This window comes from Somniosus microcephalus, chromosome 11 (genome assembly GCF_052327205.1).
Source record: "Somniosus microcephalus isolate GS21.2 chromosome 11, FLI_Smic_1.0, whole genome shotgun sequence".
Taxonomy (NCBI): domain Eukaryota; kingdom Metazoa; phylum Chordata; class Chondrichthyes; order Squaliformes; family Somniosidae; genus Somniosus; species Somniosus microcephalus.
This window is the reverse complement of record NC_140997.1, coordinates 214,044,199-214,055,709: the sequence shown is the minus strand read 5'-3', so window position 1 is coordinate 214,055,709 and position 11,511 is coordinate 214,044,199. Positions and strand designations below refer to the sequence as shown.

The following is an 11,511-nucleotide window of genomic DNA, read 5'->3' as shown; positions in this document are numbered from 1 at the left end:
CCGATCATAGCCCGGCCTCCAACCCGCCCATTTCCAGGTTTAATGGAGGTGGGACAGGAGGCAGGTAGGCCATTTAAATATTATACTGCGGTTGGGAACCTCACACTTAACCTGCTTTACACCTTTAACCCAGGCCTCGGGAAACCCAGCAGCTCAAGCGAGGCCACGACAGCTTCGGGGAAAACGTAAGTGCCCTTACAGAACTGCTTGTGGGTTAGGAGGAGCAGGAGTGCTTCCCCCGGGCCCCCCGCAAGCTCAACTCCTTCCCTGAGATCGGACCGTCCCCCCCGGGGCCGGGGATAGCAGCTGCAGGCTCCTGACCGGTGACTGCGGCCTGCTCCGGAGTGCTCCTTGCCTGACTGGAACCCAAGCCTGCCAATCAGGCTGACTTCCGCGCGGGGATCCTGTTCAAAAAAAATGTCGCACGCCGTGGAGTCAGAACCCCACAGCATGTGGGAAAACCCGGATTTCCTGACCAAAAGCCGCACCAGTCAATATCGGGGCCATAGAGTCTACAGGTGAGAAACAGGCCATTCGGCCCAACTGGTCTATGCCGGTGTTTATGATCCACACCAGCCTCCTCCCACCCCTCTTCATCTAATCCTATCAGCATATCCTTCTATTCTTTTCTCCCTTGTGTTTATCTAGCTTCTCCTTAAAGGCATCTATGCTATTTGTCTCAACTACTCCTTGTGGTAGCGAGTTCCACATTCTGACCACTCTGGGTAAATAAGTTTCTCCTGAAATCCCTATTGGATTTATTAGTGACTATCTTATATTTATGGCCCCTAGTTTTGGACTCTTCCCTCCCCCCCGCCTCCCCCGCCATAAGTGGAAACATTTTCTCTACGTCTACCCTATCAAACCCTTTCATTATCTTAACGACCTTTAACAGGTCACCCCTCAGCTTTCTCTTCTCTGGAGAAAAGAGCCCCAGCCAGTTCAGCTTTTCATGACAGCTATATCCTCTGAGTTTTGGTATCATATCCTTTTTATAATCTGGAGAGCAGAACTGTGCATTTTACAGAAAGTTACAGAACAAGAAAGACTTGCCAGCGCTCACAGGATTAATGGTGTTCTCTCATGTTGTTGACTGCACACTAACAGCAGGGGTGGAACATTTTGGGGTGGGAGGGCAAGAACCTATCGGATGTCTGAGTGCGATGTCCCCGGTAACTGTGGAGTAAAACAATATGCTACAGTACCAGTCTCTAACACTAGTGGGAGCTCATACATAGCTCACTGAGGGCCTTTAAGCAGAAATGGAGTATTGCAACCTTTCAATAGTTGACCAATGTGAAGCACATGGGATTCAAAATTCACGGGGTCAGAGAGTGGGGGGGGAACCTGATTTCCACTGGGAGGGGTCAGTAATTTGGTGGGGGGGCGTGGAACCTGGTTATGCCAGGTTTCTGCCCCCTATAGACTGGCTCTTCAATTCTGGTAGGGGAACTGTGGGTGAATCATCCACCCACTCCTTCTCCTCCTGTCAAGGGCACTTCCCCAGGAAATTCTGGCCTTTACAGCCTCCTTGGGCCTCAGCAGAACTTGAGAGGCCTGTTAAAGGGCCCAAATATTTATTCGTGAAAGGAATTCACCCTGGTGGGGATCGATTACCTTCCCAAAGAACTAAAACCCAATTTGTGACAAGGGTGTATGTTAAGTCTGTGTGTTCTAGTTGTATTTAAGATTAATTACTGACACAGACTACAAGAATAACGTTTCAACAGGTCTTTACTAGTTGGAGGTCAGGGCTATACTAACAGCAATATCACTACACGGTACTTATATACCGGTGGTCACCACCGGTATTACGTATACAGCAGCCAGAGAAAGTAGTACATCTCTTAAGGTGGAACAGGCTTAAGTTCTCTTAAGGTGGAACAGGTTACATACACCACAATCCTCCCTTTTTAGCTTAACAGTCATATCCCCATTTAACATAACATAATAACATATATACATATATAACTTCAGGTATAAACAGTTCAAAGGTTCAGTCTCTCAGGAGGCCTTCTGATTTGGGTTGGATAACGCCTTTCAGTGGTCTCTGATTCTTGTTGCTGAGGTGACTCCTCTAGTTGGTTTCCTATGTATTGGACGTCATCATCAGGTACATTCCCTGCCGAGGTAGATGCTTCAGGTTCATTAACGTCTTCCACAGTTGTCTCTGTCGCAACCATGGGTTCGACCCTTGCTCTCGATTCTACCAGTTGATCCGCATGACGCCTTATCACATTGTTACCAATATCTACTGTGTACATCAGAGGTCCTTGTCTGGCCCGAATTGTTCCGGACTGCCATTTTTCGTTTCCATAGTCCCTTGCCAACACTGGTTGTCCTACGTCGAAACTTCGAGTGGTCTTGTTATTAATATGCCGGAACTGTTTGTTTTCCACTTCCCTCCGCACATTTGGTTTTAACAAGTCCAACCTGGACCGCAACCTCCTGTTATAAAACATCATGGCAGGACTTTGGTTAGTCACTGCATGAGCGGCGTTTCGATATGCCATTGGGAAATTGTCCACCTTGTGTTGTAGCGGAATCTGATCATCGTTCATGGCCTTTATTGCCTTTTTGAATGTTTGGACAAATCTCTCGGCCAACCCGTTTGTCGCTGGATGATATGGGGCAGAGGTATAATGTTTCACCCCATTCTTCTTTAAGAATTTTTGGAATTCTTCCGACACGAACTGTGGTCCGTTGTCCAAACATATCTGTTCTGGCAATCCGTTCCTTGCGAATATTGTTCTTAACACCGCAATTGTCTTTTCTGAAGTAGTGGTATTCATCTTGATCACTTCTGGCCATTTGGAATGTGCGTCCACCGCAATTAGGAACATGGAGTCCATGAATGGACCAGCAAAGTCAATATGTACGCGTTGCCATGGGGCTGAAGGCCATTCCCATGGGTGTAGCGGTGCGATCGGAGGTGCATTTTGCACTTTTTGGCACCCAGCACAGCTTTTCGTCAACTCCTCTATCTGTTGGTCAATACCCGGCCACCATACATAAGCCCTAGCAAGACTTTTCATCTTAACTCCCCCCAGATGACCTTCATGCAGTTCCTTTAGAACTCTTTCCCTTAACTTGGGAGGAATAATCACTCTTGTCCCGTACATCAAAGTACCATGGCAGACGGACAGCTGGTCTCGCCTTGCCGAGAATGCCGGTAACAGAGGATCACCATGTGTTGGCCATCCCTTCACTGTCACCTCGTAGACTTGGGACAGTGTCGGGTCGTTCCTGGTTTCTCTTTCAATACTTGCATTGGTGACTGGTAAACACTCGATGATGGTCGAATGAAATAACTCAACAGGGTCAACTTTCGTCGTCTCTTCTTCTTCAGGTAGTGGCAGGCGCGACAGCCCATCAGCATTGCCATTGCTGCTTTGTACCTTTGAATTCTATTTGATATTGATGTGCCCCTAGGAAAAGGGACCATCTCTGGAGTCTCTGTGTTGTCATCACCGAAACACCCTTCTTAGGGTTAAAAATGGATACCAACGGCTGATGGTCTGTCAGAAGTGTGAATTTTTGGCCCTGCAGGTAATGATTAAACTTCTTCACTCCCCATACAAGGCTGAGAGCCTCCCTATCGATCTGCGCATAGTTGCGCTCAGCGGAGGTCAATGATCTGGATGCAAACGCGACTGGCCTTTCCGTGCCATTTGGCAACTTGTGTGAGAGTACTGCCCCAATACCATATGGAGAAGCATCACAAGCCAACCGAATAGGCAGTGTCGGGTTGAAGTGAGCCAACACTTCCTCTGAGGTGATCAATTCTTTGCTTTTGCGAAATGCCTTCTTACAGTTTTCGCTCCATTCCCATGGTACCCCCTTCTGTAAAAGAGCGTTCAGCGGGTGCAGTACCGTGGATAGATTTGGTAGAAACTTATGGTAATAGTTAATCAATCCTAGAAACGACCTCAACTGAGAGACATTATCCGGAGCGGGAGCCTTTACAACTGCCTCTATCTTGCCGAGACTTATGAAGCCCCTCCCGGTCAATGACATGACCACAGTACGAGATCCGCTTCTGAAAGAACTCACATTTCTGCCGATTAACTCGAAGTCCATACTCTTTCAGTCTGTTGAGCACCAGTTCCAAGTTTGCGAGGTGTTCTTCATCACCATCTCCTGTAATCAGAATATCGTCCAGGTAACATTGTGTGCCTGGAATTCCCTGTAATACCTGCTCCATGGCCCTCTGCCAAATTGCCAGAGCCGATGCCACTCCAAAAACCAGCCTATTATACCGGTACAAACCTCTATGCGTGTTGATCGTGAGGTACTGGCGTGACTCTTCTTCAACCTCCATCTGCAAGTACGCCTGCGCCAGGTCTATCTTGGTGAAGTGTTTCCCGCCAGACAACGAAGCAAAAATATCCTCAATCCGTGGAAGCGGATACTGCACCGTGTGAAGCACCGGATTAACGGTGATCTTGAAGTCTCCACAGATGCGAACCTTCCCTGGTTCTCCTGGCTTGTTGCTCGAAGGACGTTTCATAACGGGAACAATGGGCGTAGCCCACTCACTCCAATCTACCTTAGACAGTACACCTGAACGTTCTAGCGCTTCCAGTTCCGCTTCTACAGCAGGTCGTATTGCATAGGGTACCGGTCTGGCTTTGAAAAATTTTGGGTGTGCATGTTCATCAATCTTGATGTTTGCCGTAATTCCTCTCAGTGTTCCCAGTCCCTGCTGGAACACCTCTTTAGCATCATCCAATATTCTGGACAATTGTTTAGGTTTGACATCTGTTTCCCCAGAATCTACCGTTAGTGCCTTTAAGGAGTGCCAGTCCATATTCATTTTCCTAATCCACTCCCGTCCCAGTAGTGGTGGACCTCCTTCAGGTAGCACATATAAGTCCATTACTTGGCTTTCTTTGCCCTTGTGGACCACTTTTACCTCTATCTTTCCGATGGGGTACACTCTTTGCCCCGTGTATGTTTTCAATATAATCTCTGTATCCCGTAGGGGAATATGTTGGAATAACCTTTTGTAATCTTTCTTATTCATGACCGTCAATGCCGATCCAGTGTCCAATTCCATCTTTACTTGGACTCCTGCTATCTGAAGAGTGACCCAAATTGTCTGGAGATCTGCATCCTTACCAACGTTGTGTACTCTTAAGCTACCCAGTTCATTACTGCTGGCGTCTGAATCTGACTTCTGTTCGTTCGAACTGTTCTTTGTCACCTTGTGTACCTTTATGTATTTTCCTTGCGGTGACTTTTTGTTGCTGGTCTTCTTTCCTGACCGGCATACTTTAGCTATGTGGCCAAGCCTGCCACACGTTCTGCATTCTTGGTTTTTAAACCAACACTGGTTCTGATCGTGCGTTGTCTTTCCACAACGATAACATTTTACAGTACTCAAAACCAATTGATTTGTACTGAGTTCCGGTGACCGTAGCTGCATTACTGCCGTGCCTCTCGCTGCGGCTTCGTGTGATGCTGCCATAGTGACCGCTTTCTCAAGCGTCAGCTCATTCTCCTCGAGCAGTCGCTTTTGTGTATCTTCTTTTAATAATCCACACACAAATTTATCTCTTAGCGCATCTGTTAGTCCCGTTCCAAACTGACAGTACTTTGCTAGCTTACGCAATTCCATTAAATATTCAGCATTGCTTTCATCTTTCAGCTGCTTTCTGCTGTAAAATTTAAATCATTCCGCTAGCATCAGCGGCGTGGGGTTTAGATGATTTCTCAGGACAGTAACAATCTCCTCGAACATCTTCTCCGCCGGTTCATCTGGTGATAAAAGGTGTTTCAATTGCCCGTATGTCTTCGCACCCATTAAGTTTAATAAGGTTAGTGCTTTCTCATCATCTGGGATTTTATTTGCTTTACAATAATTTTGTATGCATTCTACACACGTGGCCCAATCTTCGATGTCGCTATCAAAGGTATTAATGTTCCCATGTTTAGGCATCGTTGCAATTTTTTTTTTTTAGTGATTTCCCTTTTTCCAAGATGGCGGCGTCCCGCTCTTGTCTTCGTCCTCCGCCTACAAAATGGCGGTTTCCCGCGCTTGGCGGTCTTTCCCGCGCTCGCCTTCTTCACCCGCTGGCTGCAATGGCGTTTGGCATGCCGCTGCTGCTCCCCTTTCCCAGCGGTTAGTAACTCCCCCGACGCTGTCTCCGCTTCACCGCGGCTCCCTCGGGCATTCGCGCTTCCCCGATGTCGCGCCTCGCAGCCCTTCTTGCAGCCCAGTTATTAGCACCGGCTGCGTTCGCCTTCACCGCGGCTCTCGCGCCATCAGTCGCCCCAGACGCTGCGCCTTTTTGGCCCAAATGCGGCCCGGCCCTTATCACCAGCCGCGATCGATGTCCCCGCGCTGCGCCTTTTGGCCCGAATGCAGCCCGGCCCTTATCTCCGGTTGCGATCGATCTCACCGCCCTTATTCCTCCGTCTTCCCTCCCCGTCTGTACAGCCAACACGGCCAACTTTCTGCTCGCGTCGCTGATCGGCTTACCCACCACCGAGGTAGAAGGAAGATAGCTGACTGCCGCTGATGGAGGCTTCGAGTTCAGGATATCTTTTGCGCTCCGGGTTCTCGATGCCTGCTGCGCGACGTGTCTTCCAGCAGGGTGATGAGGGTGGATGCCTCTCTTCGACGCCCGTTCTGTGGACGAAGCTGCCGTGGATATAAACTGCCGCAGGGTAAGAATCGGACTCGTCGCCACTGTTAAGTCTGTGTGTTCTAGTTGTATTTAAGATTAATTACTGACACAGACTACAAGAATAACGTTTCAACAGGTCTTTACTAGTTGGAGGTCAGGGCTATACTAACAGCAATATCACTACACGGTACTTATATACCGGTGGTCACCACCGGTATTACGTATACAGCAGCCAGAGAAAGTAGTACATCTCTTAAGGTGGAACAGGCTTAAGTTCTCTTAAGGTGGAACAGGTTACATACGCCACAGTGTAGACACAACCAAGTTCTGAAGCCATAAAAGCATAAGAAAATCCAGAGTGAGAAAAGCCCATCAAGCCGGCTCAATCCAGAGGCCAGGTGAGATGGCACGAGCATGGACGTCCCTCCCACAGCCCTGCTTCGGCACCACTTATTTCAGGAAAATAGGCATTGTTCTCCACCAAGTTTCAGGACCATTTTTCCCAGAAGAGTTAATGTTTATTTTTTTAAATTAAGCAAAGTGTATTCCCGCAAGTTTTTAAAAAAAGACACCGCGATGAAAAGCGGTTAATATGATAAATGGAAGTTGTTTCCCCCCCAGAATGGAATCAATAAGCGTTCCATTAGCTTGCGTGCGTATTTGAAGAACACTTCACACGCACTGGAGTCGATTTGGGGTTTTGGCGCGACTGACGGGCGGAGCACACGGACTGGCCGATCGCCCGCACTCGAAGCAGCGGTGACTTTAACCCACAGCCTCATTACTATTGGGCCGGCAAGCTACAGGATGCGTGTCGATGCAGCTCGCTGGATTGAGGCCTACCAACATCGGGCTGTCCCGCCTGGCAGAAAGGTAAGTGTGGAGGAGGCGAGGTGGTCGCAGTCGCAGAGGGGGGTTCCTGGGGCAGCAGCAGCAGCCCAGCTTATTTTATGTGGGGCCTGGAGGAGCACTCCTGCTCATGTTCCTGTTGTCCCCACAAAAAATATTATCAAATTTACCTTTGGCTGGGCCCCTTCTCTTCTCATTTCCAACCTAAAATGGCAACCGGGGTCCTGGGACCCCAGTTTGCATGTTGAAATGGGCCTACCGCCTGAAACAGGGAAGGCGTTTCAGGCACCCAACGGTAACCCCCATTCAAAATGACGCCGGCCATATCATTGGGGTTAACGGGCAGGTAAGGCTACCGGCCCCATTTCTCGGCCGTTACCACCAGGCAATGCATAGAATACAAGTTTAAATGGACCCTACTGTGTTGGAAAGTCTGTAGATCCCCAATACAAAAGCAAAATACTGCAGATGCTGGAAATCTGAAATAAAAACAGAAAATGCTCGGGAAGCGTGACATGTTATTTATTTTGTATCAGTCCATGAAGAGAAGTAGTATGGATGAACGAAATGAATCCGATCATAACTGTTGCTCTGCATGTTAAACTAACAGTGGGAAAACAGCAGCTCAACAACTTGTAACAAGCCTCGCCTCACCAAGAATGAACTCAGCCCACCTTTAGACTGAAGAAGCATTCATGCAAAAGGCATGAATATCCTGTCCCGATCACAAGGGGGTGTGATTGATATGCTCTTGGGTCCTGCTATTGTGTAAATAGATATCGAGCAGCGTGAGTCAACTCCCATAAAAGTAAGGCACTCAGACTGCTTACAGGAGCGACTGACACCACTGAACCCAAGGAGGTACCTAAGGCAGACCTGAATTTACAACATTAGAATCAGAATGGTTACAGCACGGAAGAAGGCCATTTGGCCCGTCGAGCCCGTGCCGGCTCTCAGCTAGTCCCACTCCCCTACCCTTTCCCCGTAGCCCTGCAAAAAAAATTTCTTCAGATACTTATCCAACTCCCTTTTGAAAGATAAAATTGAGTCTGCCTCCACCGCCCTTTCAGGCAGTGCATTCCAGATCTTAACTACTCGCTGCGGAAAAAAGATTTTCCTCATGTCGCCTTTGGGCAGCACGGTGGCATAGTGGTTAGCACTGTTGCCGCACAGCGCCAGGGACCCGGGTTCAAATCTGGCCTCGGGTGACTGTCTGTGTGGAGTTTGCACATTCTCCCCGTGTTTGCGTGGGTTTTCTCCGGGTGCTCCGGTTTCCTCCCACAGTCCAAAGATGTGCGGGTTAGGTTGATTGGCCATGAAAAAAATTGACCCTTAGTGTTAGGGGGGATTAAATACGTGGGGTTACGGGGATAGGGCTTGGGTGGGATGGCTGTCGGTGTAGGGACCGGGTGCTAGGGTTTGGATGATCAGCCATGATCTCGTTGAATGGCGGAGCAGGCTCGAAGGGCCGAATGGCCTACTCCTGCTCCTATCTTCTATGTTTCTATGGTCCTTCTGCCAATCACCTTGAATCTGTGTCCTCTGGTTCTCGACCCTTCTGCCAATGGGAACAGTTTCTACCTATCCTGTGCAGACCCCTCATGATTTTGAACATTGTTAAATATTTCTATAACCATTAATCCTGAAGCCTTACTCCAATTATATAGGGCCTTGGTGAGACCACACCTGGAGTACTGTGTACAATTTTGGTCTCCTTACCTAAGAAAGGATATACTTGCCATAGAGGGAGTGCAACGAAGGTTCACAAGATTGATTCCTGGGATGGCAGGTCTGTCGTATGAGAAGAGATTGAGTAAACTAGGCCTGTATTCTCTTGAATTCAGAAGAATGAGAGGGAATCTCATTGAAGCATACAAAATTATTACAGGGCTTGATAGGATGAATGCTGGAAGAATGTTTCCCTTGGCTGGGGAGTCTAGAACCAGGGGCCACAGTCTCAAGATAAAGGGTAGGCCATTTAGGACTGAGATGAGAAGAAATTTCTTCACACAGAGGGTGGTGAATCTTTGGAATTCTCTACCCCAGAGGGCTGTGGAGGCTCAGTCATTGGGTATATTCAAAACAGAAGTCGATAGATTTCTGACAAGTAAGGGCATCAAGGGATGTGGCGATAGGGCTGGTGAATGGAGTTGAGGCAGAAGATCAGCCATGATCTCATTGGATGGCAGAGCAGGCTCAAAGGGCCGAATGGTCTATTCCTGCCCCTATTTCTTATGTTCTTATGCTCACCAAATATCGATCCAGCTCCTTATAGAGACGCCAAACTGACCCTGAATCAACTACCTTCTCTGGGAACTCATTCCAGATGTCCACTATCCTGTAGGACAAACAATGTTTTCTAATCTCTAACCTTATTTGAGGCTTTGAATTTTGCACTGTGTCCTCTAGAACTCTTTCTCACCTCATCCTTACTTTCAAGACCTGTATCAGTTTTCTTACCTTCAGGGAAAATAAGTTTAGTTATTGAGCCTTTCTTCATAACTTAGTCCCCTAAGACCTGGAATCATCCTTGTCACTCTTCAGCGTACCTTTTCTTGTGCATCTATATGCTTTGTGAGGTAAAGTGACCAAAACTACACACCATACTGCAGAACTGGTCTCTGCACAATGTCAGTAGAACTTTTTCTGATTTGCAGGGCAATGCTGTCCAGATTTAATCGAGTGATTAATTTATAGTGTCAGCTGTGGCTCAGTGGGTAGCACCACTGCCTCTGAGTCAAGAAGGGTTGTTGGTTCAAATCTTCAGTGTGTCCCTGTTTTGGAGGATGGTTGTTTTTCAGACCGGAGGGAAGTATACAGTGGTGTTCCCCAGGGGTTGGTATTAAGACAACTGCTCTTTTAGGTATATATTAATGACTTGGACCTGGCTCAGTGGGTAGCACACTCTTCTCTGAGTCAGAAGGATTGTGGGTTCACAGTCCCACTCCAGGGACTTGAGCATAAAAAATCTCAGCTGACACTCCAGTGCAGTATTGAGGAAGTGTTGCACTGTTGGAAGTGCTGTCTTTTGGATGAGACATTAAGCCGAGGTCTCTTCTACCCCCTCAGGTGGATGTAAAAGATCCCACGGCACCATTTCGAAGAAGAGCAGGGGAGTTATCCCCGGTGTCCTGGCTAATATTTATCCCTCAATCAACATCACTAAAAAACAGGTCTTTATCACATTGCTGTTTGTGGGAGCTTGCTGTGCGCAAATTAACTGCCACATTTCCATTACAACAGTGACTACACTTCAAAAAGTACCTCAACAGAGTTAACGGTTCAGGTCGATGACCTTTCATTCTGAGGAAAGTATTTCCAGCATTTTCTGTTTTTATTTCGGATTTCCAGCATCCGCAGTATTTTGCTTTTGTAACAATGAGATTAAATGTTGCCTTGAACAGATTATTCAGTAAAGAGGTTTATAAACAAAGGTTATAAACGATTCCACAAGGCCCGTTGACGCTCTGTACTAATAACACTTTGGTATAATTTGCCAGACCCTCAGAACTAAACTGGGCTGGAAGAAGAATGGTATAAAAACTAAGCAATCTGGATCCTGGTTGTGTGTGAGCTTTATATCAGTGTGAAAATTATCGATGTATCAGCACTATCATAGTGCCCATTAACAGAACATTCATTAGCAGAGAGCTTATTATTCAAGTGTATCTTAACAGACTATCTATTACCAAAATGTCCATTATCAGACTGGTTATTGAAGAGGTTTGATTGTAATTTTAGTAGTTCAATCTGAATGACCTGTTTCTGTGCTGTACATTCTATTTAATTCTAGGTAATCCCCATTGGGCCATTTTTGGTTCCAACACTGAGTGTGCAAAGTTGGTAGGAAGGCTTGCCCACCAATTGCACGTACTGTGAAATTGCAGGCACCCTGCCCTTTATTGTCCATCCATTAAAATTAAAACCGTCCCTTAATCTCTCTGCGATTCACTGATATTGGGGAGCAAAATTGGGGAGTTATCCCCTGTGTCCTGGCCAATATTTATCCCTCAACCAACATAACAAAAAC

General features: G+C 47.2%; 1 protein-coding gene across 1 annotated transcript in view; it reads right to left on the bottom strand.

Annotated features, from left to right (window-relative positions):
• Positions 1-11,511, bottom strand: part of LOC147111217 (interleukin-17 receptor E-like) — a 94,306-nt gene that overhangs the window by 21,381 nt on the left and 61,414 nt on the right. The gene's annotated exons all lie outside the window — the stretch shown is intronic.